Raw genomic sequence first — 26,631 nt, 5'->3', positions numbered from 1 at the left:
CCTTCCAAGACCTCCTCAATGAAGTACACATAACAAATACCCTCAGCAGCCCCAAATGCACTCTTTCAGAACAACACTCACATCAACACATTGAACTACATCTCGTAGAGCCTGTACCTCTAAGCCCATAAAGCAAGCCACCACATAATCCAACATTCTAGTCATTGGAGACTCTGTTGTGAGACACAAGGATGTCCCTCTCACCAGGCTGAATAAGGAGAAAGTCACAGTCCGTTGCTTATCAGGGGCTAGGATTTGCCACATTATGCACACATTCAGGTCATTAGACCACAAGTACCAATATGATTCAGTCATAGTCCATGTGGGAGTAAATGGCCTGAAACATATCTCCCTAGACGGTATGAAGAGAGACAGCATGGAGCTCTTGGAATATGTGTCTCAGGCTGGTATGTGCCTAGTGTTGAGCAGCATTTTACCTTCTCCCAAGGATGATGCCACAATACGAACAAACGATGAAGACTTCAATGATGGGCATCGTTTCTGCTGTCATTCTAAGGAGGTGCAATATTTGGCAGCATGAAAGGAGATGGTCAACAGACCATGCTGCTTTGCCAGTGATGGTCTGCACCTCTCCTCGCTAGGCTTTCGAATATTAGCTAAAACATTGTCTTCCCCATAGTGTCTTTTTAGACTATGCCAAACTGAAAGTACTTCTGATCAATGCTAGGAATATAAACAAAAGCTATGGAGAGCACAACAACAGTACAAGGTATAATGCCTTCCACAGATTTAGACCAGCTACTTCACAGGCAGGGACAAAAGGTGGTGGCTTCTCTATTTACATCAAATGTAAATATACTTCAAGGCTGGTCAGACAGGACAATGTACTTGAGCTGGTCCATGTTCAAATCACCAGAGGCAAAATCCAATACCACCTTCCTGCAAGCTATGGGCACTCGTCTATGACCCAGAAAATCCATACTATGTATTTAAACTTATTAGAAACACTAATCATCCAACCCAATGCCATATTCATGGGTGACTTTAATTATCCCAGTATTAACTGGGAATCTTGTATGACACCAAATGTATAGGCACAGCAATTCCTGGATGTTGTTAACACAAATTCCCTGGATCAGACAGTCAGCACCCCAACCAGGGGTGCAACCATACTGGATCTGGTCCTCGCTAATATGGGAGAGTGCTGCACACCCCCTACTGTAATGTCTTCCCTGGTAAGATCAGACCACAAAATGGTCTAATTTGAAGTAAAAATAAAACCTGGACCCACAGCTAAACCTGGAATATTCAGGAACTACTGTAAGGCTAACCTCCTGCTGTTAACTAATAACTTGGCAAAATGTCAAGCCCCCATAAACCCTGAGAACACTGCTGCCTATGCAGAACTGTTCCTAGAAACCCTGTACAAGCATGTTAATAGCTGCACAGAGGCAGCTTTGCCCACCAGAAAGAAGTACAGAACTAACTCAAAAAACAAGCCAGCCTGATAGAATCACAAAATCAACAGGCTGTGTAACAGGAGGAGGAAAATCATGGCAAAAATCAGGAGGTGCAGTACTCAGCAGGATAAAAGCATTCTCATCAAACTAACCATCAACTCAGAAAACAAATAAAGTCTACCAAAGCCAAATTTGAGGTAAGTTTGGCCTCCCAGGCCAAGGACAACCACAAAGTATTCTTTAGCTATGTCCACAACCTCAAAGGCGATACACAATTGTGTGCAGAGCTCATTATGAAACACTGAAACAATCCAATCCCTAGTTAATCAACGAACTCCCACAAACTCCAACCCTACCTCTAATCTACCCACTATTCATCCCCTCTGTAGCTTCTATCCCGCCTCTACCACTTTTATCCAAACCCTAATAAAAAAATTAAAACCAACTACCCTTTCTGCTGACCTCCTCCCTGCAGAGTACCTACAAAAAAGCTGCAGATGCCATTGCATACCCCATGTCTATCCTGATCAATAGAACCTTATCCGATGGTGCTATCCCCTCCCTCTGGAAAATATCCCACATTATCCCACTCCATAAAGATGGAAGTTTCACGGAACTATCCAACTATAGACCCATTGCCATTCTTTCACCACTAGCCAAAATAATGGTGAAGTGAGTACATAAGCAACTAATGCATTATTTTATACAGAACAATCTGCTGTCTAACTCTCAGCATGGCTTTAGGCCACATCACAGTACCACCTGTGCCCTCCTTTCCTGATGCCATTAACCAAAACAGGAATGACAATATGGCTATCCTCAGCCCCCTTTCTTGACCTGTCAAAAGCCTTTGATATGGTCAGCCATGAACTTCTCATCCATTCCCTAAAATCAATCTCCCTGAACAATCATTCAATCCAGTGGTTCCAGTCCTATCTGACTGGCAGACAACAGGCTGTATTATGGCAGGGCAAACTGTCCAGCCAGCTACCTCTCACACTCAGCGTCCCTCAAGACTCCATTTTAGGACCACTACTCTTTTCTATCTTCATCAGTAACCTTCACACTGCTATCCCCAAAGCTACCTGCATACAATATGAAGATGATTCCATCCTGATCTGCTCAGCCTCCTCCCCATCAGACCTACAAATCTTAACCCAAAACACATTTAACACTATTGAAAACTGGCGCTCTAACCAATGCCTACTGCTGAACCCCAGCAAACTTCTACTCTTTACCCCTACTAGTAGATCCACCCCATTTTCCTTCTCTGTTACATCCAACAATGGTACTTCTATCTCCCCGGACAGCCATAATAAGCTTCTAGGGGTAATTATAGATAATAATCTTAAATTCAATCTATATGTCAACAAAACTATACAAGCCATCGATAAGAAGCTTGGATCTCTTTACAGAAACAAGACATTTTTAATCCTATTAGCTAGGACCACAATCGCCCAGTCGCACCTACTCTCTACTCTTATACATGCCTCCCCTATACTCTCCAACCTTAATAAATCTGAACTGAGCAAGCTCTCTCACAGCTACAACCATATTGCCAGATTCGCCACTGGCTCTACATACAGAACCCATCACTGCCAGAACCTTAATCAACTAGGGTGGCTAGAACTGTCCAGTTTAATTCAGTTCAATCAACTCTTAATAGCACACAAAATTCTATATCAACCTGAAGATACCCCCTCACTTAAAAATATTATAAAACCATACAATAACTTAAGGTCACTACGGTCATCCAACAAACTATTGGTCCAAACCTACAAAGCTAACAACTCAGCTGGTGAATCACTGTTTGCTAACTTTGTTGGCAAAACTTGGAATTAACTGCCAAACCATAGAACCCTCCAACCCCCCCTAAGTCTCTTCAAAAAAAGCATCAAACAGTATTTCAAAATGCACTGGCTTTGTCCCTGTACCAACCCTGATTAAGCTACAAAATGATAATCCTACCTAGATAGTATTGTAAGCATTTAATACTCAAAACTGTTTGTTGCAATCTGATGATTTTGTTTTTAATTTGGCAAACTATGTAACTTATGAGTCCCTGCTGGGGGCATCACTAAACCAACTTGTAAATATGCTTGACTATTTGTGTTATATTTTACTATGTATCTAATCTTTGTGTAGTCTTTGTATTCTGTCACTGGAGCATTTCTCCCCAAGCCTCTGCTGAAAATGGACATATATCCAGTTGGATTATCCTGGTCAACAAATGTAAAATAAATAAATAAATTATAAATGGAGTCACCTATAATGAGCCAGAAGATATAGCAAACCTCCTGGCTGATATATTCATCTCCCCCTCTCAACCTTCCCTCAGGAAGTACCATCAAATATAACTCCCCCCTACCATCACTAGGAAGCAGGTCCTTAATGCTCTGTCTCTAAGACCAAGAACACTGCATCAGTAGGAACACACAATATCTCAGGATGCCTTCTAATTAGCATGAAACATGACCTATAAGGGCATCTTGAATTACTATTTAACTGTAGCCTCCAAACAGGCTTTGTGCCTCATGAGTGGAGAACAGCAACAGTCATCCTTTTGCACAAAGGTGGGCCATCTACAGACCTAAACTAAATGTCAAGAAATGCATAATAGTATCCTTTGGGATGTCATCCACCTGTAGTAACTATCATATTGACAACACACCCCTTAAAGTTGAACCAGTAATCAGGGACTTAGGGACACACATAGATACTAATCTAGCCTTTGACCTTCATGTGCCTACAGTACAGTAGTGAGGAAATCATTCTGTTTTGCACAAATTATAAACAGAGGCATGGCATCTAAGTCCAAAGAAGTCATTGTTCCACTGTATTCTGCATTCATCAGCCCTATCATTGAGCACAATGCCCTTTTGGTAAGTAAATAACTAACCAAGCATATCCAACAATTCCTCACTAAAATAATACAGGGCATAATTAAAATGTCCTGTGCAGACTACCTCAAGGCCCTATCCCTGTATTCTGTCTCCTACAGGCTGTTGAGGGGAGATCTATGCCTGGCATACAGGGCATTGTCAGACTCCACTCTGATCAACATCCTGTATATCCATGAAACAAACAACAGCAGAATTACCCCTTCTGAAGACTTAAACCTTGCCTGTGATATAACTAGGAACTGCTGGAGAGAGAGGTATGTATCCCAGAGACTGCCCTGTCTATGGAACATGCTCCCCATCCATGTGACACAGAGTTCCTTCCTAACCCAATTCAAGTGCAACTTGGACAATTGGATGGAGAACAGGAAATTCATCCCTGGTTTGGCACCTTTGCCTCTAATGCACACAGTCAAGCTGTAAATGGTTCATCTCCTAGGCCCCTGCTTGTAAATGTTTCATCTCCCAAACCCCTGCTTACACTTATCAAGGGTATCAGAACTTGTCAGAGATTTGGGATACATGACTAGGCTTATAAAGGCCCTTGTGGTCATTAGCCTAGTAAACACCTATGAACCTATGAAATAGTAACTAGCGGGTAGATGGGCCTTTGAGGCTGGAGAAGGCTAATATAATGTTTTACAAAATTATGACTTTACAAACCTATATCATAATTTTTGACTGTAGTTTCTGTAACTATAGACTATTTTTGTAATGCAGATTAAAATTAAGTAACATTTTGTTCTTTAGGCCATACCTTTCGACTTTCCCTGATTTTTGTCCCAGATTTTTACCCTGCACCATGTAAAATTTTTGATTTTCTATTAAAGGGCTAAGGCTTACTGTCAGTCACCAATCAAGGTAAGCACAAACTTTTAAAAACACAAAAAAAGGGATGGTGAAGCAATGAACCCAAAGGAAACCAGTTTATTTAGTGCTTTCTTCCACTCAATACACAGGACTTCTTCAGAATAAAATACCACATACCTCTACAAATTTATATACATATGAAACAACCTTAATAAATGCCCAATTAAAACACATTGTTAATTATTAAAGCAACAGTGCATTTCCCTACTGAAATATATGCACACATTTACACAACTATAATATAAAAAACTCTATACTAATGCATTTTAAAAACATGATTAATAAAAATAATAAGTTCAAATATACATGTCAGCCTTTAATTTTAATACACTAGAAATGGAAATATAATCATTTATACCAGGAAAGCAGTTTGCTCTAGTTTTTAATTGCCATTTACATTCGAAAAATTTTAGGAAGTCCTCCACCGTACCTCCTCTCTAGCCCAAGTCTGCCCTATGTCTAGCATTCTGCACCAGATGTTTATATAAAGCATTTCTTTTATCTTTCTTTGTAATGTCATAGTTATGTTGGTAAACTCTTTTCTGCAAACTTAAGTTTTACCTATGTAGACTATGGGACAACATAAACACTGGGCTAAATATACCACCATTTTGCTACCACAATAAAACCTACAATGAAGTTTAATTGTCCCATATCCTTCCACTACCACTTTTTAACATTCAAGGATATAGGGACACTGTGAGCAGTGGCCACACTTCACCATTTTACCAGGCCCTTCCACTCTCAAAGGCCTCTCAAGTAGTGTTTTAAAACACACATTCTTCTTATAAACCGATTTTTCACCCACATATTTCACATATTCCAGATCCATCCTCAACATTTTCCAGTTAGATTCAACTATTGCCCTAAGCTCATAACAATTGGCATTAAATGTAGTAACCATAGAGCTGTTAAATGTCAGGTATTGATCTTGTAAGGCTGCTGGAGTACTGCCACCTGTACCTAAAAGAGGGACAATATCTTCTACTTCTCTTTTCACCCTCACATCATTAAAGATGTTAAATAAAAAAATCTCAGGATATCCCCTCACTTTAAACATGTTAAACAATTTGTCATACTCTATTAAATTCCTCTTCCCCAATAATCGTCCTAGCCAACCTCACACATTTCCTCTTATGGCTAGGATGCATGCTATGAAAATGAAGAAAAGTATTTGAATAGGTCGGTTTATGATAAATTGTAGATTCGAAACAATTTTTTGACCTGTTAATTCAAATAGTAAGGTCTAGGAAATTAACTGAATTAGCTTGTATATCCATAGTAAACTTAAGAAAATCTGGGTCTATATTATATCATCGAACGCTTAAAAAAGTGAACGCTGATTGATCGACCTAACTTAAGCGAAAGCTTATCTCGAACTGTCAGATCAGCGATTTTTTTCCTAGGGAAAAAAATCACTGATCCAAAACACATACACACAACACAAGTACACCAAACAAACAGAAATCCACACACATACACCTAAAATCTGATACCTAACCCTACACTAAACTATGGACACACCACTAACTACCCACTTACCTTGACCCAAACCCTAACCCTAAGGTCCGTCACTATCGCACACTCACCTCACCCGCTCCCTAACCCTAACTCACTTAAATCTGCCCTAACCCTCATGTCCACTCAATCACACACACACCTAACCCGAGCCCTAACCCTGACTCACCTAAATCACCCTAACACTCGCATCCACACAATCGCACACTTACCTAAATCCGACCGGTAACTTTCCACCATAACACTGAAAATACAGAAGCAACAGAAACGGACAACCAAATTCTTTCCCTAGGAAAAAATTAGAGTTTCTGCTGCTTCGATATTTTGCAGTTTCGCGAAAATAAGTTAGATCAATCAGCGTTCGCTTTTTTAAGCATTCGAGGATGTAATATAGACCCGAAAATCTGTAGTGAAATGTAAATAATCATAAAACTAATTTAACCTATGCTCACTGTCCTTTCAAAAGAATATCATATCATCAAGGAATCTTCCATACAGTACCCAGGAATCTTTAAACACAGAATTAACTACTAATTTAGTTCCCAAAATGAAAGCACTGCATTTGCAAACATGGGGGCACAAACTTCCCCCCATAGCTACCCCTTTCTTTTGTCTGAACAATTGGTTTACGGATGCTAAAAAGTTGTTCTCTAATACTATTGTCATAAAATTTCTCATTATGTCAGCTTTATTCTTATCAACACCTGCATGAAAGACTAAATAGTCATTAAACCAGTCCATCCCTATATCGTGTGGGATAACAGAATATAAATCCTGTATATCCATAGTAACAAATATCAAATTGTCACATAAATTTTCAGATATTTTACTCAAAAAATCCCATGAGTCTCTCAAAATGCAGGGGTTATTAAGAAAAAAAATGTTCATCAAATCAATGTCCAAAAACTTGGATAAAAAGAATGTCTTAGATGCTTTAGCATCTACTGTAGGATGCATTGGTAGATCAGTGAGACTTTTATGAATCTTAGGAATACCAAAAATTGTTCCAACTTAGACCCTTTTGCCAAAATTATTTGACAAAAAGGAAGGTCTAACTTATTCTTATGAACCTTTGGGATGCTGAAAATGATGCCTATAATGGAATCTAACATGCCAATAACTTTTATAAATATCCCTGTTTGCAACTTGTCTATAAAACTCATTATATTTCAGCAAAGAAAGTATATTTTTCATAATAGGTTCATAGGTTTATAGGTAAGTACTAGGCTATCTGCCCAGGGGCATTTATAAGCCTAGCCACAGAGGATGGCTTTCGCCTCCCCATTAGATTAGTAACCTGGGCCTCTGTCTAACAGGGCTCCTGAAGTGATCCCAGGGTAGAACTTATGATTACCCATCCACTCATCAAGATTTCTCTTGAAGAGGGTCAGAGAGGCGCTATGTTGAATATGGATTGGGATTCTATTCCAGAGTGAGGGGAGTCGCTGGGACAGGAATCTATCCCTCCAGTATGTCTTGTTTATTGTTGTGCATAGGTTCAAGTCACTAGAACGAGTGGTTCTGAGGGATCTTGTTTTTTTGAGGTGAAGCATGTCCATTAGTTCAGGGTTTGACATGGCCCTATAGGTCAGGCATAGGTCACCTCTGAGCAGACGGTAAGTGACTGAGAAGAGCTGGAGCTTTTTTAGTCATGCTTCATAGGGTAATTGTTTAAGGCCCTTAAGCCTCTTACTGAGGTACTTCTGTGGTCTTTCTAGTTGTTCCAGGTGTCTAGTGAGGTACATTCCAAATGGGGCATTGTACTCTATTATGGGTCTAATGAGTGAGGAGTAAAGGGACACAATCACCTCCTTGGATCTGGATGAGAAACCCTTTGTGATCAGGTGTGCCACATAGAAGGATTTCCTGACCGTTTTGGCTATGTCATTCTCAAAGGAGAGCATGCTATCTACTTGGGTACCCAGGTCCCTAATTACTTCTTCTGTACTTAGTGGATTCCCATCGATGTGGTAGTTTGTAGGTACTTACTATGCATTTTTTGGCATTTAGCTTGAGGCCATGACTTTGACACCAGGTGTTTGTCTCTGAGAGACCCTTTTGCAGGATGTCTGTGTCAGCAAGAGAGTCAATTATTGCACCCAATTTACAGTCATCTTATAGGTTCTGTGAACCTGGTTAGCCACAGTCCCTCCGCATTTGCCTGTACTTCGGAGAAATATATACCGAACAGGGGGGGGGGGGTCCCAGGACTGACCCCTGTGGGACTCCGCTTGTGACTGGTTTAGAGTCAGACATGGTGCCTGCCACTCTTACTGTGTGGGTTCTGTCTGAGAGCCAATTGGCAACCCGTCTCATGACATGGGGGTTGATATTTACGCTGGTGAGTTTGTCTATGATTCCTGAATGTGGGATGGTGTTGAACGCCTTAGCGAGGTCCAGATATGCTGTGTGGACCACCTTCCCTTTATCTATGGCCTTGGTGACTGTTTCGAAGAAGTCAACCAAGTTCAGGAGGCAAGATCTGCCTTTAACAAAGCCGAACTGGGTGGGGTCCAGTGTCTGGAGGTTCCCAATGTCCCTGTTAATGAGCTCCGTGACAATACTTTCCATGGCTTTGCAGACCAAGCTAGTCAAGCTTATAGGGCGATAGTTTCTGGGGTCAGTTGTGGCACCACCTTTGTGGAGTGGTACGACTGTTGCTGTACGCCATTCTTTGGGTACATAGCCTGTAGAGAGGCTGAGTTTGAATAGTGTTTTGAGATGGGGGGGTTAGTTCATTTTGAAGCTCGTGTAAGACACAACCTGGGATACCATCTGGTCCCATTGATGCTGTGTTTTTGGCCTTTGCAAGAGCTGTCTTTACTTGTGTGTCTGATATATCTGGAGCGCCACATTCTACTGGGATGGGTGCTAGCCCCTTTGGTGGAGGGGGGGTAAAAGTTGCACTGAACTTGTCAGCCAGGATGTTGGCAATGTTGGTTGGGTCAGTGTATTTATGGCCATTATGCACTAGCTCGGGGCATATCTGAGAGTTTGCCCCTAGACTCTTGACATAGTTAAAGAAGGTCTTGTGGTTATCCTTAGAGTCATTGGCTATTTTTCTTTCGAAGTTAGCCTTGGATGATTTAATGAGGGAGTGCAGTTTTTTACTGATGTTAATCAGAGATGCCTTCTTATTTTGGGATTTTGTTCTATCTTGCAGGAGTTTCCTCCTTCTGTTGTAGTTTATTTATGGCCGGGGTCCACCGGACTGGCTTCCTCTTTTCTGAGGAGTTGGTCTTGGTTTTACTTGGGATGGCTCGGTCCATGCATTCTTGAAGGTGTTCATAGAATGCGCTTGTAAAGGATTCTGCCAATGGGTCATCATTTTTCATTTGACTGGGAGCTTTGAAACTTCCCACCTCGGTCTTGAGGAGTGTGAAGTTGGCTTTAGAGAAGTTTTTTACCTTGATTTCCTTGACTGTGTGTGTGTGGGGGGTCGAGATGTGGATGTCCAGTGTGATTAGTTTGTGATCTGATCTTCCCAATGATGAGTTTACCTCAGGTGTGGAACATAGGTTCCCCATGTTGGTGATGACCAGGTCCAGTATGTTGTCACCTCTTGTGGGAGTGGTGACCAGCTGTTCCAGGGCGTTTGAGTTTATAAACTCAAGGAAGCGTTGGGCTAGGGCATTTGAGCTTGAGTAGTTTTCCCAGTCAATGTTTGGATAGTTTAAGTCACCCAGTAGCATGGTGTTGGGTAGAATCTTCATACTTGCTAATTTTCTCAGGAATGCTGCGTGAGGGTCCTGAGACAAGGTGGGAGATCTGTATCAAGCTATAAATTGAACAGTAAATTTATCCGCTGTCAATTGCACTTGGATGGTCTCAGATTCCGCGTGCTGTGCTACTAGCCTGGAGGTGTGGGTGCTCTTGATGAATATGGACACACACCCTCCTTTTGTGTTCCGGTCCTGGTTTTGGGACCTAAAGGTATGGTAGGAGTTATAGCCTGGTAGTGCTGGGGTGCTCTCTGGAGCCTTGAACCAGGTTTCTGTCACTGCACATACGTCGATTTCTTCCATACTAAGGAGAGCCTCGAGTGCGTGCATTTTGAGGTTTAGACTTCTGGCATTGAGCAGCATTACCCTCAGTTTTTGTTTATTATTGTTATTTATGGAGGTGGGTTTGTCTTTTGAGTCTTGCCTAAAAAAGGCAGTATTGGGGCGGCAAGAGTCTTGGCCAGTATTCAAAAGCCCAGGGGCGACAGGTGCAAGCCGTCTCTGGCAAAGCAATGTGGCTTGTCAAGCATGTTGTCCCAGGCTGACAAGTACTGGATCCCCTTTGAATGACACCAGTAGTTTAACCAATTGTTGAAACTGATCATTTTTTCTTCGTATGTTGGCATCATTTTGGGTGAGGGTAGGATGCTACTCAGAGTCAGAGTCATACCAGCCTGGGCTACATGGTCAGAGAGCTCCTCAATGTCTCTTTTCATGTAGTCCAGGGAGGTACATCTCAGGTCATTTACGCCAACATGTACAATGACAAAGTCATATCTGTACTTGTTGTGGAGTGACCTGAGTGCATGTGTTATGTGGCGGATTCTGGCACCCGGCAGGCAGCTTATGGTAATCTTCTCCTTGCTCAGTCTAGTGAGTGGGACGTCTGTGTGCCTGATGATAGAATCACTGATTACTAGTGTGTTAGGTGTGTTATTTAGCCTTAGGGGCTGTTTTTGCTTGGCTCACTGACATTGTGACGTATGTGTTACCTGGTTTCTGTTGTGGGGTGGGGGTTGCTTGGGTGTATGCTTGTCAATATCTATAGCAACAGTGGCCTATTCCTTGTCTGCCTTCATAACCCTACTTGTTTTGCCCTTAGACATAGTCCATAATGTCTCTGTTTCTCTTTTTTTGCAAATTATATCATTTCTTGGTGGGTGCTGTTTTAAGTAAGTTCCCTATAGCAGTTTCATAACTATGTCCAAAAGCTTCTATCACATAATGAAGGGGATGGTTAAGCAAAACAAGCACTTTGTTTGGGCTGTTTATCCTTAAAAAGTACTTTAAATTTCAGTTTATGTGTGAAAGCTTAAAGACTATTAGGCATATCAACTAAGCCAGTTGAGATGCAAATAAACTTCTTTTGCAAGACTTTGATTTCATTATTATACAGCAATTTTGGAGATAAGTTGAAAATTCTGAAATTGAGAGGCATGTTTGCTTTTTGCCTTGATGCTGATTTTGCCTTTGTGGTAATGAAGCAGTTGTTTGGATTTTCAGTCTCCCTCTGATATACAATTACTATTTGATTCCTAGTCTGCTGCAGATTGTCTTTTCTCTTTCTGTCTTGTCATTTTGATAAGTTGCCCTGTTGGTTCTGTCCTTGTTCTGGTTCTCTAATTTCTTACTACTTTCTATATTTTTATCCTATAAACAAGTGCCTTCCTTATCCTACCTGTCTACCAGAATGCTTTTTTTCTGAGCCTTGCCATCTCACAAGCCTTTGCTTCCCTCAACTTAGTTACAGATTTTATTAGCAATTCTCTTTGCTTTAATTGTCTTCCTCTCCGTTTCCACCATCACATTTTCACTGGACGCACCTTACCACATTCTCTCTGCTTTACTTTAGTTCACTCTTCATGTACTATTTCATTTTGCTTTCCACTTCTGTTGTTATTTTCTTCTTCCACAATACCTCTCAACCTCTTAGCACAAGGAATCTAGACAAATCCTGACATAATGGGGGGACAAAGTCCCAAAAATAGGGACAGATTTTAAATATTACTCTTATAAACTTAGAAAGCTGATAGAATGACAGGATTTGTCTTGACATGCATTTTTCTGAATAACATGAAGTCTGAAACTCAAATATATGCCATTATTTAGTGTCTTCAGTCCTCAGATCATCCCAGTGATTTGCGAGAAAGACACAGATTTTATGAGGAACAGACCAAAAATATGAGGCAAAAATCTGAACATACTGCGAAAATCTGGACAGTTGAGAGGTATGTTCCAAATATCAGTTTTAAGGAATACCACCCATGTCTCCCTTTCTTTTTTATCATCACTGCCTGAGCTTGTTGTTTTTTTTTTTTACCAACCTCCAGTCTGAAGAAGTTTGCATAATTTTGCATCCGAAAGCACTCACAATAAATTGGTTTGGTGAATACTTGCCTTTTATTTGTTTATTTGTTTGGTTTGTTTCTTAAACTATATGTCAACAGGAAACATTCTAAGGCTGGTAACCATTTGATATTTTGAGACTGGTTAGTGCGAGTCCCAGAACAGTGAGACTGAAAGTGTGAAAATAAGGACTGAGAAGATAAGGAATACCTTACACCTGCATAGTCACATTTCTATACCAATGTACGGACTTACTTTTATGAAAACCTTGCTCTTACATGCAGAGTTAACTATAACCACATTAACCTCCTTTTAGGATGAGGCATATGTGACAACTTTACTGTGATGAAACTGTATTTCAGTGTCTACTTAATAACGTTCATTAGAAGAGTTAGTTTATTCAGTACCGATACACATTGTGGTATTTTCTGTTTGTGTAGTCACAGAACTACTGCCATTAACTCACTAGTTAAGATGCTGCTGTGGTTTTCTAATCCTCTTTGACTTTTCTCAGTTCAAGTAATAGTTCTTGACATTATGACATATTAAACTCATTAGTATTATGAAAGTCTCTGCTGCAGTTTAAGGGAACAAGTCAGTCAGGACAGGAAACTAACTCATTCTTTACATTTATCATATCAAGTAGAACCAGCAGAGAAACAGTCCATGCCAAACAAAGTAATATCCAACCGTTTATTGAGCACTTTCGTCAGCTCCGTCACCTGACTTCTTCAGAATAGGTACATCACTAAACATCAAGATATTTATAGTAAAAAAAGGCATCACATTTACTATAAATATCTTGATGTTTAGTGATGTACCTATTCTGAAGAAGTCAGGTGACAGAGTTGACGAAAGCGCTCAATAAACAATTGGATATTACTTTGTTTGGTGTGGACTGTTTCTTTGCTGGTTCTACTGCATTTACCTGGTTTGGTCCTTTTGTGGTTCTGAATTTATCATATCAACCCAATCATTCCTCAATGCTATGTTAAGAGGATTTGCTTTCTTATAACTGCCAAGGTCCTTATGCATTGAAGATTTAGGTCTCAGCTGGCCAGAATGTCTCCTGAAGGAAATTCCAGAACATTTCCTCAAACATGAGACAAAGTTGAGCTAGTTATAGCTATGCTAATTCCTGGAATCCAATCAGGGTAGTTCCCAGTGGTACACTGGAGATCTGTTGAATCTTCTTCATCAAATATCTTGTCCTTTGCATGTTTGCCATGTAGGAAGTTTTGCAAGTACTGGTTATTTTAAAAAGTCCTACTGAAACTCAATGTTATGAGTTTATTCTAGTTTTGATATGCCTATCCAAGAGAAATTCTGCAGATGTCTGTCAAGTATGATAGCTCAGAAGGATAGTTAAGAGTTACTTTGTCTTAGAAGAGAAGAGAAAGAAAAATGTTATCTTCAGTTACCAGCACAGCATTCCACATATTCTTCATATGCATCCTACGGATTTGTACAAATCTTTCAGCTGAATCCCTACCTACTGGATATCCTGTTGCACAAGAAGAATGAATTATTCCATTTTTCTTAATGTTTATTTATTTATTCTTCAGCTATATACTTAATCCAGCAGAGATGTTTCAGAGCCTATCATGACACTTAGTGGGAGCAAGACAAAAAGTAATACTGGATAGGATGGTGGTCTGCTTTACACTGGCAAACAGCACACAACACCTACTGACAATATGGAGAATTGCCATTTCAGTTATGACATTTCTTTATGATATGCAAGGAAACTGAAACACCAAGTCAGAACGTTTGGACACAGAAACGGCATGCAGACACCACACAGAAGACACTCAAGCTGAGGACCGAACTGGAAAACTAAGCATTGTAAAACAGCAATACCAATTAATGCACCAATAGTAAACTGTATTTCATTCTCACTGACAAAAGCTAATAAGAATGTTTCGATGGGACCAGACAATATACCAGGTTGCATTTTCCTCAGTGTCAAGTGTGCACTATCCAAGGTCCTACTTAAACTATTGTATGTCAGCCCATTCACAGAGTTTACACATGATGCCTGAAGAACATCCACTGTGACTCCCCTACATAAGAGTGGTCCCTCTATGGACTTGGGTAATTATAGGCACATCAACCTCGCTAGTCTTATATGTAAAGCCATGGAATGTATCATAACAGAGCTTATTTATGCAGATAGAGGAAACTGTACTAATCTGTTTCTCAATCCTTTTTGTTCTGGGAAGATCAGGTACTGTCTTCTGAACCTAGTAAACATCTTTGGAAAGAGTACAGATGGTGTGAAAGGTGATCACACAGTGCACACTGGTTATCTCAATATGGCCAATTGATACCTCTATGTTGACCATCTCTGACATCTTACAAATTCAAAGAAAAGGGAGAAAGTAATCAAAGCACAACTCCTTCTTGATCTTCATTGAGTCTAGCCACCATTACATGTCACCAGCAATCTCTGAGTGATGATGTTCTGAGGATCAATCAACCACACAGAGACAAACAATAAAGTCCTCAAAATTCACGTCAGTCAAATGTGAGCATCTTTGGATATTTTCTTTTCTTTCTGTAACTTATATGGAGAGAAGTAAGAAATAGTATATTAGATATTTTATTCTGAAATAATAAATGAAAAGGCACACAAAGTAGCCTATGAGTTTCTTCATTTAAAGTAAGATTGTCTTACTTCATCCACATATAAAGCTGGTTAAGTAAATGAGAAGTTACAAACTGTTTACTCATTGGACTCATATCGTAAGCCTTATTTGCAGTTTAGAAGACATAAAGAATTTTGTAAAAACAATTAAGTCTACTAAGTTCTTGAATGTTTCATATCTTAATGTTGTATGTTCCCTCCTGTAGTAATATATGATATGGGTAACTCATGGTCTATATAACATTTTTTTCAGACTGAGCTTTGACTTTGTATGAAAATAAGTAATATTTTTTTCTTTAAAACTGAATGTAAAAGAACACGTAAACTAAAAAGAAAAGGATTATCTTAATCCACTTCACATATTCTTGAATCCCTTCATGTTTTTGTTACCACTGCACCTTTAAGATGGAGATTCCAATCTTTCACAATTGTATTAAAAATAATGTTCTACTGTTAAGCTCTCTAGTTTGAATTTTCTATGTCATTTTGTTCTGAAGCATCTGTGTTATTTTGAAAGTTGAAAGCTGATACCATCCATACACTTTAGACTCCTTTAAAAGTGTATAATGTATAGATTCTGTTATTTTATTTTCTCTGCTTGCCTGGTTTCTGGTATGGGACCTGCAAATATTTTAATATTCCCCTAAAATTCCTGCAAGTTATCTATGCAAACATAAGGTCTGCAGAAATTTGTACAGGAATTTATAATCTGGTTTTACTAGATGTTTACACAGAAGGATACCAACTTGTAGCTGTTGTGGCAACCATTTTTAATTCAGAGGGAACCCTACCACAGTACTGCAACATGAAGAAATATAGCACCACAGTGGGCTGTCTGCGCATCCATGCTAAATGCTAATGAGGCATTCCGGGGAGAGGTGTATGCTAATTAGCTATGTGGTCTCCTTCATAGATGCTTGCGGAAGGGCTGTGTAAATTAACATGACCACTTCTGGTCACTCATAGTAATGATCACAGCCAAAAACATGTGTTCATCCTTTATGGTAGAGGTAAGTACTGGGAGGTTTAGCAAGCAGGTAGTGTTATGGTGTGTGTGTGTGTGTGTGTGTGTGTGTGTGTGTGTGTGTGTGTGTGTGTGTGTGTGTGTGTGTGTGTGTGTCAAAAGCTGCATGTGTCAGTGTATGTGAGAGTGTGTGTGTCTGCATGGGAGGGTCACAATGGGGTTGGGTGGGTTAGTAAGGGGTAGGTTGGGTGTGTGTGTTTGTATCTGTATGAGTGAATGGGTGAATTGTCCTTTAGTGTAATTGTGTGAGGAGTGTGGTGTGTGTATGTATGCATGTAGAACGAATGTTTGATTGTATATGTGCTGAGGGGTGGGGGCTGTCATACCTGCACACTCTCCTAAATCAGTGAGCCACTTGTGCAATGTTGGGTTGGGGGAACCACTAGACACCAGGGATAACTTCTAAACATCGTATCTTAACACAATTAACATAACAGTGATCGGGGGTGAAAGCCTAGTCACCAGGGAGAACTTTTACATCTTGGGCTTTAATGGCACTCAAGCATAACAGGGATTGGGCAAACATTCAACACCAGGGATAACTTTTACATCTTATGCCTTAACAGCACTTAAACATAACATAACAAGAATTGAGGGGAAACACTAGCCACCAGGATAACCCTGACAAATCATGTCTTAATGGCACTTAGGGACTGGAGGGTACACTAGCCAACAGGGAGAACACTTGAACAATATGCCTTAAAGGCACTTATTAAAAGAAATAAATGATGTGGGTTGTGGGGGACCAATAGACATCAGAGATAACATCTTTAACAATGTACCTCACTTCAACAAGACACGGGACTGAGGTGAACACTAGCTAGAAGGGATTTCACTTTCATCTGTGCCTTAAGGGCTCATGCATATAACATCAGTTGAGGGGGATCACTAGACACCAAGGATGCATATAGATCATTGTGCATTAATGGCATTTATGGGTTAGACCAAAAAGTCTAAATAACATGCCTTAAAGTCACTTAATTAAAAAAAAAAAAACAATGTGGATCAGGGGATCCACTATATACTAGGGATACTATAAATAGCATGTCTTAAAGGCACCAAAAAGGACTCCACCCCTGTATCCAGATATTAGTCTTCTGAGCCATGACTAGACACCAGGGATTTAATGGAAGTAAGATCCAAGAGTTGGAAAATACAAAGGAGGGGTGAAAAGAATTTGAACCCTGTACCCTTGCCACAGGAAGCAACAGCAGTAATATGTTTTTTATCATATAATGAGGATCTTGGACATTATTTAATTTCTGCAACAATTTCTGAGTTATGTGGGAGAAAAAGAGGGAGAAGGTAAGTGAAAGACTTTTAAGGAAAGCCAAAATTAAGGGTGGGACAAAAACACAAAATCAGGGATGGATTTTAATTATTTCTCATAAACTTAGAACATATCTAAAATAACAGCTCTTGCACTAATGTGTATTTACTGAAGGATATGAAGCATGAAACTGTGATGTCTGGCATTAATGACTGTACTCATCCGTGACTGATGAGGGCAGGAAAATGGAGACATTGGCGATGTTCTGACAGTACAGGAATGGGTATGGGTAGGAAAGCTTTGTTTTTTATTTATCCCTTTGCTGACTGAGTTAGTCCCAGTAGGCTAGTAGCCTCTTTTTAGGGGAGACCTGAGATTGTATTTATACTGTTTGGGAAATTTGTCCAGGTATTGGGGAACTTCTCCTGCTCTTTTTGATATGTCCCATGGGATCTTTTATATTCACCTGAGCTACCACCAACTCAAGCAAATGGGCCTTGATTAAACATCTTATCCAAAGGACGACACTCAGGAGTACAGCACCCCTTATGCTGCACTGCAGTGTCAGTAATCAATCTACATGGTGTGGGAATAGAACCCACAATCTTCTTCACCAAAGGCAAGTGTACTACCTGTTGCACCACTGACAATGAATGGAAATTACCTGTGCCAACATGATGACACCAGAAACTACTGATCTGCACTAATGATAGTTATCAGTGATTCAGAAACATGCAAATTAGCTGAACATGTAGTATTTCCTCATTGTAGCTTACATGTCTCTGAATTGCAAATCTGTACATTATGTAAACAGCTCATTTTCATTGCAGTTCTCATCACGAGCTGTGGGACAGTTTCTGAATCCTCTGTGATGCCTTTTCTTATGCAGCCAATGAGTTTTTTTCATGCTTTGACATATTGCCTGCTTACTTTTATGTCATCTGATGCCAAGTCTCTTTTCATTTTTGTGTTGCTTACTCTCCAGTTATGTAGCCTTTATCCTGCTTTTTGTTTAATTTATTTTCAAGTACTTTAAGGTTCTCCATGTCATATTAGTGATCTAGCCTTAAAATACATTTTATTTTTTCTGCTGCTTCTCTTTTATTAATACTGTTGTATATATATTTATATCATACTTTTTTCCAGACCTTCTACAATTTCATTTAGAAACATATTAAGAATATCTAGATCCAGTACCAGAACCATTTCTTATCTTACTTAGAAGCAAGTTTCTTCTGAAGGGAACTTGTTTGATCTATTGTTCAGCAACAGTGTTACTCATGTTTCCAACCTAAGGCCAACACCAAAGGCTGGATTCATAATGGTTACCACAAGGTGTACACTATGTGTGCACTTAGTGTAACCTTTCCGAGTGAGCAGTCAGCACACAAGCATTGTAAAAGGGCTGTTGTTATGTTCATAAAGTGTACACAATGTGTACACATAGAATACACTTTGTGGTAACCTTTATGAATCCGGTCTCAAGTCTATCAAATTTGCTCACTAAACTTTCAGATTGTGTCATGTCAAAAAATCCTTGCTAAAGTCTACATACAAAACGTTGACTGCCCTTCTCTGCTCTATTACCCTGGCTATCCAAACAACAAATATATTAGTACTGAGTGTCATGCTCTGTCTTTGGTGACTTGAATCCTATATTCTACTGTCCTCTAGGTGTTGCACAGTTCTTTTCTTTATATGTGATTATATGACTTTCCCAAACTCTGCAGTAAGACTTGATAAATCACCTGTTTCCAGTTCTTGCCATGATTTCAGCCTTGTGAAATGAGTCACATTTGTTCCAGTCAATCTCTGTGCGTATTGCTTTTCTTTTGTTGTGATTTGTTAAAAATCACCAGTAGTGCTGTTACCGGCTCTTCTTGTTGCTTATGTAGATTAGTTCTGATATATTTCTGTTATTCAACAATACATTCCTTTTACATTCCTGGATTTTTAATACTTTTTTATTTCTGTTCTCCCCCTGTAACAATAAATCCACATCCTATTTGTTTCATGCAATACCATGTGTGTCCTAGAACATTAACAGAGGGAGGAAACAGCTAGGAATTTCAATCATCATCTAGTTGAGGCAAGTTAGGAGATTTTTTTCTATATGCTTTTAACCTCTCCCAAGCTGGAAGGAAACCGAGGTTCAGTGCTAGCAATGGCAGGCCCAGTAAGAGACCATACTTCAGTATACCTGCAATTTTCCAGCTAGAATGCTTATGTAGTCCTCATAAGCTGGCATTACCTGAATCCCAACATACAGGAGCAGTAACATAGGTGAGGGTCTGCCAGTACTTTCCAGTGGGACTAGTAGGTCATGTTAGCCACTTACTCATATCTCTTCTTTAGATGCCTTGGCTAGCTTCTCTAGTTCCCCGGCCATCACCAACATATTCATGCCTGCTTGCTAGAGCTTTTCAGAAGTACTTCCCCACTTAGTCAAATGCCTGCCTCTTAAAATACAGAAGTACCTCTTTATGTAAATACAACTCCATGGTTAAGTTGACCGTGGTTATCCTTCCCATCTGATATTGAACCTTATCTCCATTTGAGCAGTTCTGAAAATAAAAATCCCACCAGTAGAATTTGAAAGATGTTCTTTGCCATTAGTTGTAGCAAAAATGTATGTTTTAAGTTACTTTAGCATGCCTTACATACATCTGAGTCTATTTTGAAAAAAATCCCCTTTCTAGCCACTTACATCTGTCTAAACTAATTATCCAGGCCAGGAAAACTATGGTAAAACAAAGCCCACATAAATGCTTACAGGGATCCATCAAGGCTTGTTATCAATGTTCCTTGAATTCTAATGTGGCAAGCCTACAATGGAAATGAAGCGGAACTGCGTATGGTACTGTGAAGACTTTGCTTCAGAAATGTGAAATGTCATTTGTAGTGCAAGATGCTGTTGCTTTACAATGTTCACTTACAAAAAGTGGTACTCCTAGAAAAAGAAACGGATATGAATTAAACAGGAACAGATAGTGGCAGCTGAAGATAAGGACTCATGTACGCAGCACCTAAATGAAGTTTATTTGGCTAAAGACTGGCTACATTTTATTATTCTTGAATACAATTAATGCCATTCTGTGTAGCTGATTATTTTCCCAATACACTACACAGATTAAAAGAAGATACAATTGAAGCAATATCGTTACTAATCAATTGACTGTCATTATAATAACCCAAGTCTGTTGTTTTTAGCAATGGATCAGCATGGCATTTTACATTTTCAGTTTTACAAGTTTGAAGTTTGGGTGTGCAAAGACAGAAAGTTGTATGAATCTAGGGAGTCACTGAAAATGAAACATGACTCTTCAACAACCTGCAAAAACAAACCTCTCAAGTATTTTTTTACTTTAAGAACCAAAAAGTATACTGAAAATCCACTAGAGTAACATGAAATGGGTACTATAATTAAAGAAAGTTGATAAATTAAACAGAGTTCTGCTATCATCTTCTGAGATTTTGTGAAGCATGACTGTGTGTAATTTTAATGACTATAATCATGATTTCATTGTCTCAAAAACAAATTTTAGCTGAACTATTCAGTGTGGCCTGAATTCATACTGCTTAAACACTGTATGCAAGACTTTTATTAGACAAAGGTTACATGATGACTATTACAGGACAAATCAATTTACAAAAGCTAAAAATACATCTTGAATTCCAAAACAAAAGAAAAGCAAAACACCAAGCATGGAATCCTGAAAGCAGCCAAACAAAATATAGAAGTCTGAACTGGGAAGAGCATGATGATGAAATAAAGTACAATCCAGTCCTCTTTCTGCCCCTAGGTTGTATAGGTGTCAGCCCTCTGCACACCAATTAATTATAGCAATTATATAGGTCACTCTAGTACCATGCAAGTGTATTCCATGTTAGTAAGTCTTCCCTATTCCTCAAGGGTTTTTCTTATCCAGAGGAATGATACATTTTCACTATACATGCTGTATACCATTGAGGATGGGTAGCACTGGTAACCACTGTATCACCCAGAGGTATGATGAGGAAATGCAACATTACGGGGAAACTTTGTTATAAAGTTCCTTGCCATTATGTAGCATCTATACCACATACCCAGCCTTAACATTTCCATTGAAGCCCTACAGACAGGACTATACCACAAAACTTTTGTTATAACACTACATTTACTCCTAACTCCAGCAACTTATTTTTCTACTACGCACTCGTACCTTCTGTATGAAAAAATATAGGAATATTTTGGTATATTTTGGTATATTAAAAATATAAGAGTCACCAACAGTTTCAAAAAGTGATTAAATACTTTCCACTGTCACACTTTTTTAATGGCGATACACTGAGGCAGCTAACATTCCTTGTGTATTACAAATAATTATGGTCAGGTCTCTTATGTAGTCTCAAAATTAATTTTAAGGAATTCATCCATTTCTAAAACATATAAAAGCCTGGTTATGATTAAAGACCCAATCATAATTCTTTACACTGAGGATATCATTGCAACAACACAACATACTATACAACACCCTTACATTGTATATTTAAGGCACATTTATACTGAGCATGTAATCATACATTTGTTATAGCCAACACAACCATGTGTATTATACTTACAGATTTTGTGCTTGGATAATTTTTATTTTTCATTAGACTGGCCATTTATGTGGCTTGTTTATCTATGATGCATACCCTCTTGCTTCAGCCTGGAAGAAATCTTATCATAAAAAGGGATACTTTTAATCTGATGAAACACACAGATTTTCAAGTCACACATTTTTGAGTACCATAATATCAAAACTGCCATTTTCCTGTTACCCCCCCCAAAAAAAAAAAAAACTTGTATGTATAATAATCTATAGTTTGTGATTCTGGGATTGCTAATTTGTGCATTTTCACAAAAAAATCTTGCTGTTTTGTCCCATACCCATAAAATGCCTGTGTGTAATAAAAACACACTTAACTTCTTAATGCTAATGCTTGAATTAAAAAAAAGGTTACTGGCAATAGAAACCATGAGATAAAGTACACTTTTTGTACTGTTGTTGTGTCTTTCGGCTTTTCCCAGTTAGGGGTCGCCACAGCGGAACTCCGGTCCGCTAATGATTGGCAGCAGATTTTTACGTGCCGAGCTGCTAGCCCTGACGCACAATCTTCAATGAAGGCACGCCCATTAACGCATGTCTCCACACAGAAGACGCTGTAGCTGAGAATTGAACAGGACAACATCTTACTGTGAGGCGACAATGCTACCGCAACACCATCACCGCAGTATTAAACTAAATTAAATCATTATTTATGGTTGCAGATGACTATGTTTGGTAGCTTCAAATAAATGTAGCATCTGCTGAGAGAGCAATATAATTAATTGTGATAAATAAATGCTTAACAAAACTGAGTCTATTAGTTAATTGAAATTGTCAGCTGCTCAAAAAGGACTGCTCTGATATACAGTCATATAAGACACAGGGATGGAGGTGCAGACAAAAATAAAGTTCTAGGTATCATCAAGGACAAAAATCTCTATTCAGTGACAGAAAGAAAAAGTCTAAACAGTTCTGAACTTTTTGAATTCTGGCTTCAAATTTAGTAAAATGTTGAGGAGGGTTTATTTAAGGACTTCATTGTTTATATTACTGTACCCGCAGTAGTGGTGCTGCGATAGTGTTGTCGCCTCACAGCAAGATGTTGTCGCGTTCGATTCTCAGCTAAAGCATCTTCTGTGTGGAGGCATGCGTGAATGGGCGTGCCTTCGTTGAAGGTTGTGCGTCAGGGCTGGTAACTCGGCACGTAAAAATCCACCACCAAACATTAGCAGACTGGAGTTCCGCTGTGGCGACCCCTAACTGGGATAAGCCGAAAGACATAACAAAATTGTTTATATTACTGTAATAAGCACAAGAGCATCATTCCGTAATTTTCTGATTACCCATTTTCTCCAGTTTCAAGTTGCAGGGGAGCTGTTTTTTTTTATTATTTTTTTTTTCTTGGCAATCAGAGTACAGCATAGGGGATAATTAGTTTCTAGAAACAGGATGAAACTAATTTTAATGCTGCAATGAGTCACCTTTTACTGAGTTTCATTGGAGATAGTGCAATCTTTTCTTTTATAACTCTTTCTCCATAAGATGTATTCTGAAGTTGTGAAGCAGTAGTAACTTATTTAACAATGCTGTAGGTTTTATTTCAGATTGTGTGGTTGCTGAATTGTACCCTTTCTAGACGATATATCTGGCAGCACAGAAAGATTACAGCCATGCTACTTCTGGTAGTCCAGTGTTTGATTCCCTCAGTCTCCACCTTGCCAACTTTTTTTTTCACAAGTCACTTGACCAGACAGTGTTCCTGTGGTGAGTTTGAACAAGGTCCACAGGGATCAGTACTCTACCCTGGTTAACAAATACAAATAAATGCATAAAATAAAATATGCTGGAAGTGATTGTTGTTAAATTGCACCTGTTGCTGTAAAGATACTTGTGCACAGCAAAGATGAAATATTATTTTGGGGTAAGCAAGTTTATTTTGTTTTCTGCGGTGGTGGTGCTGCGGTAGCGTTGTCGCCTCACAGTAAGACGTTGTCCTGTTCGATTCTCAGCTAGAGCGTCTTCTGTGTGGAGACATGCATGAATGGGCATACCTTCGTTGAAGGTTGTACGTCAGGGCCGGCAATTCGGCATGTAAAAATCTACTGCCAGTCATTAGCGGACCGGAGTTCCGCTGTGGCGACCCCTAACCAGGAAAAGCTGAAAGACCCAACAATAACAACAAGTTTATTTTGTTTTGTGTATGAAATAGGACATTAAATTCATGAAATGATCTTGGATATGGTAATGCTGAAAGTTTTGTACATGTTTTAAGCAAGTAACTTGTTTAACCCACACTTCAATCTGTCTATCTTATATTATCACTAGAACTTAACTATAAATCAGATGTGTACAAAAAATGAATTCTGATTTGATGAACAGTGGGAATAGTGGAAAAGAGAAAAATGGTTTGACTACACAGTAACTGCTGTCTGACTGTAGAGACGGTCACTATGTGTACATATCCCAAAGAGTCTTTCTCTTGATCCTCAGTCCATCCCTTACAAATTATATCTTACAAAACGCACTGTTTTGAATGGACAGGAAATTGATTTGTTAGAAATTTGTGAAGTCTGACAAAGATATGTGGTGTAAATCTCATAGCAATCGGCTGAAGCCTAAATCCAATACAGTCACAGGGTGATGCTATATTAAAGGAAGTAATAAGTAAGACACAGTAGTTTACATATGCATTTATTACTGTAATATTTAAAAGGCATAATTCATACATCTGCAAAGATGACTACTTTAGCACACAATAATGAATTCTTCAAAGTAAGCAGCTTGGGAGAATATAGGAACAACACTTGGCAACTGAACAGTAAGCAACTGATTGTAAGGCTGTGGTGGTGCAGCGGTTAGCGTTGTCATCTCCCAGCAAGAGGTTCTCTGGTTCGATTCTCTGCTGGAGCGCCTTCTGTGTGGAGTCTGCATGTCCTCCCCACAGTCGACTAATGTTTAAAGACATGCAGGTAGGTGTGTGCATGAATGGGTGTGCCTTTGTTGAAGGTTGGGTGTTGGGCTGGCACCTTGGCACTGTAAAAATCTACTGCCAATCGTAAGCAGACTAGCATTCTGCTGTGGCAACCCCTAATTGGGAAAAGCCATAAGACTAGGCAACTGATTACAGATACCACAATATGGCTAGACATATACACCTTTAAGTAGTCATACATAAAAGTTCTTGCCATGCTTTTTAAGTACTTAATAGAACTCATCTCCCAAATTGAGCAGGGCCATACTTAACCATGGTGTAAATTTGTGCCTATCCAGCCAATCATCAAGATTTGCCTTAAAATTAGCCAGACTAGTATATTATTTTTATTTGTAGTGGTAACTTATTCTATAGGCTGGGAATACATTTAATGAAGAACCTATCCCTCCACAATTAGAAATCTGTCCCTCTGAGAAGAGTTATTTAAATTACAGATAATACTGTTATGCTGATGGATAATAAAGTGCCTGAGATGTAGCCTTTCTGATTATTGATGACCTTTAGTTGTACATGCACCACAGTAGGCAGTGTGGCAAAATCACATTGTCGATAGTATGACAGATGGAGGCACACAGATGTTCAGATGGGGAGATGCCTTGTTAGTGAGGTGGCCATCATATTCATTTTACATGAAACTAGTGGAAAAACAGTAAATAAGTGTCAGTGTCACAATAGGTATCATGTTCATGTTTGGTGCTGGAAGATTAGAAGACCATGGGTTCTATTCCTACCTGAGGTGACTGCATTAATTTTTTCCATTACCGAGACTGTAATGCAGCATTAGAGGGTGCTGCACTCTTGAGTGTACCATTATTTGGATGACATGTTATTAAGCTGATGTTCCACCTACCTAAGTTGGTGGTTAGCTCAGATGGATTTAAAAGATCCTGTTGAAAAGAATACGGGATGTTCCTCAGTTTTCTGGCCAGATTTTCTCTAGTCAGTATGAATTCTACCTTGGATCTTCCCTGTAAAGATGCCTCTGGCCTTTTTTTATGTCCCACCCATTCTTCTCTCTCACAGCCAGCATGCAACGAGGTAAGGACATTAATAAGGTCAAGAATGCCTATTAGTGCATGTCTCAGTGTTTATAAGCTTGAGATGCATACCTCCCAGTATTATCACTAGAGCTATAATATAAACCAAAGTAGCCTGAAAACTGCATTATGAATAAAGAGTGGAGATCAAAAGTCATGTTTGCAGACATCACATATTACAGTATGTCGATGCTAGAGTATGAATGCTTTAGCAATATAGGGCATCAAGATAGGTAAACATTGTTGGTGCACTTAAAACTCAAAAACGTTAAATACTACTAAAACAAAACACACTGGAGCCAGAATAAATTAG

The 26,631-nt window shown here is 39.2% G+C and overlaps 1 long non-coding RNA gene across 1 annotated transcript in view; it reads left to right on the top strand.

The window, feature by feature from the left end:
• The window catches only part of LOC122805869, a 109,128-nt gene that overhangs the window by 39,834 nt on the left and 42,663 nt on the right, over positions 1-26,631 (top strand). The window lies entirely within an intron of this gene.

Source organism: Protopterus annectens, chromosome 7.part0, assembly GCF_019279795.1.
Source record: "Protopterus annectens isolate FY-2018-M chromosome 7.part0, PAN1.0, whole genome shotgun sequence".
In the NCBI taxonomy this organism is placed as follows: Eukaryota; Metazoa; Chordata; order Ceratodontiformes; family Protopteridae; genus Protopterus; species Protopterus annectens.
The sequence above is the reverse complement of the archived record's forward strand: the minus strand, read 5'-3'. Positions and strand labels throughout refer to the sequence as shown.